Source organism: Adelges cooleyi, unplaced genomic scaffold (assembly GCF_023614345.1).
Source record: "Adelges cooleyi isolate 19-005CV unplaced genomic scaffold, UGA_ACOO_1.1 ACOO_flye_CR_arks_rails_tigmint_CR_PRNA_376, whole genome shotgun sequence".
Lineage (NCBI taxonomy): Eukaryota > Metazoa > Arthropoda > Insecta > Hemiptera > Adelgidae > Adelges > Adelges cooleyi.
The window spans coordinates 13,741,835-13,746,345 of record NW_026096053.1 but is presented as its reverse complement, the minus strand read 5'-3'; the positions used below and the strand labels follow the sequence as shown (position 1 = coordinate 13,746,345).

The 4,511-nt window shown below is 22.8% G+C and overlaps 1 long non-coding RNA gene across 1 annotated transcript; it reads right to left on the bottom strand.

Moving 5' to 3' along the window:
• Nucleotides 1–1,065: 1,065 nt before the first annotated feature.
• Nucleotides 1,066–1,877, bottom strand: LOC126841126 (uncharacterized). Its single transcript, XR_007686135.1, has 2 exons — nt 1,696–1,877; nt 1,066–1,603 (listed from the first exon to the last, which is right to left on the bottom strand). It is a non-coding gene; the product is annotated as an uncharacterized LOC126841126 (long non-coding RNA).
• Between the last annotated feature and the right edge of the window lie 2,634 nt (nt 1,878–4,511).

Below are 4,511 nucleotides of genomic sequence, written 5' to 3'. Positions count from 1 at the left end.
ACTTGAAAACTAATAAAAAGTTCATTATTCTAATTTTTCAATTATTATGGTTATTTAGCGTCTTGGTTTTTACTTTAAATATTTAGCGTCTTGGTCTTAATAAGTGTTACTTGTACTGGTGTCTTAACTAGTCAAATTATTAATTCTGTTAGTGAAAATATTTTTAAAAAAACTTAATAAATAACATTCAATTTTTTGTTTTTTTAGTATAATGTTGTATTACATACAGTTAATAGATAATATGTACAGAATATATACAGAAATAAACAAAAACTAAACTTAATATGTACAGAAACTATTTTAGCATTTGTCTGAACTGGTTATGATAGGTACTTAAGATGTCAAACAACATCTTTATAAGGCATCTAGTGTGTTTCTTAAAATGTTTAGATAACAAAGGATTCCATAAGAAATACGTTCATCCAATACTTGTGCACTAAAATAAATTTTCATTTTTATAATTTAAAGTTGTAACGCGTCAATTTTAACTATTTCTAGTTCAGTATTTTTAATTATTAAAAGCTGTATTTATTTATTAACTCTTTATTATATTACACTACCTATAAGCCTATACTGTATATATTTCATAGTATTGACTATTCTTACTTATTTTAATGTGTTCATAATATGAACAGTAAAAGTATGTTTTTTTATTTAATAAATGATTGTTTTTCTCGTTGTACGTGGTATAAACAAAAATTTAGAGTGACAATGAAAAAGTACAATTTTTTTTGTTTCTTGTACGGCTTTTTTAACAGTCATAAGCTTAAAATTCAATAATAATATTACTAACAAACATTTAAATACTATATTATGTTAATAGTAACATAAAAAAACAAGTAACAAGATAAATAATACGCTTATAAGATACGAATAAACATGTTTATTTGCTAAATCATAATAAAAAACTAAGACTAAATTAAACTAACATATCTATAATTAACTTGTAAATAATAGAGGTACAACATATTGCTGTATATAGTGATGTATTTACAGGAAGTTACCTTGGGCGGTAAAGTTTGTTTGATAATTTCCCACTAGAAGAAATCCATCTCCATTTACATATTTAAGTTAAAAAATATTTATAAGTATATTCATTCAATTTACTTTTTTACACTTAATCCAATAGTTAACATTTTTTTTTTTTCTATTTTGTGTTTTATAATTTTATTTACTTTATTACTTATAAAAACTTAATCGTAAACCACTAGAAAGTTGTCAATAAATTCTGTAATAGCTAATGCCAAAACTATGCCATCATGAAAATAATTTCAAGATTTGGATTAAGACAATAACATATTTTAGAAATATTAACATTCTCAGCAGCATTTTAGATTAAATTAATATTAAATAAAGAATTCATCATTAATAATTAATAAATAATGTATAATAATTATAGATATGTTAAGTATATGTGTGTTTAAAAACTTTATGTCACTTTTAAAATGATAAAGTACTTTTAAATTATTTTATTGAATTACATTTTTAGCTGAATAACTAAATATATATAGTTGTCTAATATTTGATTTGAACTTGTAAATCCATCTTATTCTTCTTACTGACTTAATGGAAAACCGTTATCTACAATAGTGTGCCACAGTAACTAAAAAATAATAATAATAAAAATAAATTGTTAGAGATGAATTCATAGAAATTAACTAAATTATTGCAAACTGATGATCTTATATATTTTACCTTAAAATAAAACACCTATAAATTTACTGAAAATTGAATACCACAACATTCGACAATGTATTGATGGAATTAGATTAGACTGATTGACTACAATAATATAATACACCAAATTTGACGTTGGTAGTAGTGTAGTTGTAGACAATAACAAATATCAATTTAAGTTGAGATAGTCCATATTAATATTGAACGTACTGAAACATATAATTTAAAAAATTAAATAAGTTCCTTAGATACTTAAATAATTATATGGTTAAGCAACAAATATCAGTATACACATATATTTTTTATAATTATACAAGTATGATAATTTTTAAGTTAAACGTTAATTTTTAAGTAACGCATTTTAATTAAACATATTAAGTATGATAAACATAAGTAATCCAAAAAAACTTATTATGTAAAAACATTTTATATGTTCATGAATAATAAAAAACGATTAATTATATTTTTCTAATAAAAAAATGTACTTATACAATACACCTATATTAATAAATACATTATCTTACCTATTATTGATTCAGTAAATGATGATTGAAGATTCAATTTTTTCATAAAAAATTTTATTTTTTTTCTTTGAATTCAGATACCAATATGTTAAAACACAAAACTACACATTTATAAGTTTCTCAGAACAAAGACATAATACTGTAAAAATAAAAGTTTTAATTAAAATATCATCAAGCATAATTCAAATTACTCTATTTATTTTAAATAACATAATATTATTATAAGTACCTTTAATTTTGATATTTGATGTGCATACATTTTATAAGTAAGGTTATAGGTTTTATAGACTTGTCACTTGAGCAAAACTCCATCTTGGTATTCACATTGATTATGGATATTTAATATCAATGTTATTATTTAAAACACAATAAATGTTGACAAGTTCATAGATCTAGTAAGTTATGATACTATATTATTATAATATACTATGAAATTAAGACGTACAAATCGCATGAATAAACAAAATGTGTCAAATTAACCAAAACATATAATTGCTAAATGCTGGAAAAATATACACAAGGTATTGATAACAAATTAAACATACCTACTATTTTATAAAATAAATGTAAAAGTGTGTAGTGGTGGTATGTTTGTCAGTCGATATAGCGGTTATCATTATTATTTACTATCGGTGAATTATTTACCTAAAGTAAATAGTGTTTGGTACGGTTATGATTTTTAAACGCTACTATAGCTATTGTCAAAGTTAATTGTCAATAAATAATAACAGAGAGCAGTCAAGTGTCACCTTAATATGTTAGCGTCTCCAAGATATTTAATTTATTTTTCACACTCCCTTTAATTTTAAAACTGTGTAGCTCGTTAACTACTCAATCGATTTACCTAGTTTTTACGCCTAAAATTAAATTTTAAAAAAATAAACACGATCATCAAAAAAAAATTGGGGGTTACCATTTAAAAATCCAAAGTTGATATGGTTTTAACACATAAGGGATGGTGTTAAAATTTTGAAAAATACATTAAATTTGTCCCACTTAATAACTATAATAGTACAAAAAAAAAAAAATTAAAAAAGTCTAATATCTTCTAAGATATTGAGTGGTCCATAGTTAACCAATCACCCGGTACTCAGTTTTGTATCAAAAAAAGTATAAAGCAATTAACAACGAGGAAAGGTAAAAAAACCTGTCTTGTTTTAATATGTTTTCTTAGTGGTGAATTTATAAAATATAACTATTAATAATATGTTGGTAAGTATGAATTTCACAGCCAAATTCAACACGATTTGGTATTTCTTTTAAATTAGGTCAATAGTAGTATACATTTTTAAAACATATTTTTTCTCTTAGCTAACACGCATAGGTTTTGTAGTTAGTATATGTGTTTTATCATGTTTTTTGTTTCGTTATTTGTTCTTGAACTGAGTAGATGATAATAATACTTTTAAAAAAAACACACATACTTAAAAATACCTTAACATACGTGGGTTATTGTTAATGTTGTCAACTTCTATATTATTATACCTAAACCACAAAAGCGTTTTATTATAATAGTATGTTTAGGCCATAAACAGTTAAAACATAAATAACATTCGTATGTAATATTACACAAAATAACATTATTAAACTGTTATTGTTTTTTTAGATTTTATATTAATTTTGGATATTATAATAGTTTTTTTTATATAAAACGGCATAATTTTTTTATCTTTTTAATTAAGTCACACATTTACCCCAAGTAAGGACCAGTGAATGGAAATCGAACAAATTTTAAGGCCATTTTGTATGTACAAAAAACAAATTTTTATCATTGTATGAGCTATATATTTTTTCAAGTGCACACGTATAAAACGTGTCATTAAATAAAACCAAAGTTTTATGGGTTTGAAATACATTTTATTCGTACAAAATATATAGAGCTTATCATGCTATATTTTTAAGAAATTTTTAACAACACACAATATTTGTCATATTCATTAAGAAAAAAAATAATTATGTAATTATGATAATAGTGTTAGTCTAAGAAAAAATTATAACATTAAGTTCATTTAAAATGTCTAAAAATATGATCGACTGTCATTTATAACAAGTTTTAACGGATATAATTATTAACAATAATTTTTTAAGTTAAAACTATAATCTGTTCAGAATAAGAGTTAAATAATGTAAAAAAAACTCTGTTAAATATCAAATCATTAGAGGACAAAAATGATGGCAATTTTTATGGGATAAGTTAAAGCGGAAACACTTGACTGACGTCTACAATAGTAATTATTATATATTATGTTAAAATATTTTCATATAATGCCAACGACGTTATAGATCATGTAACCGAGGCCTTACAATAAG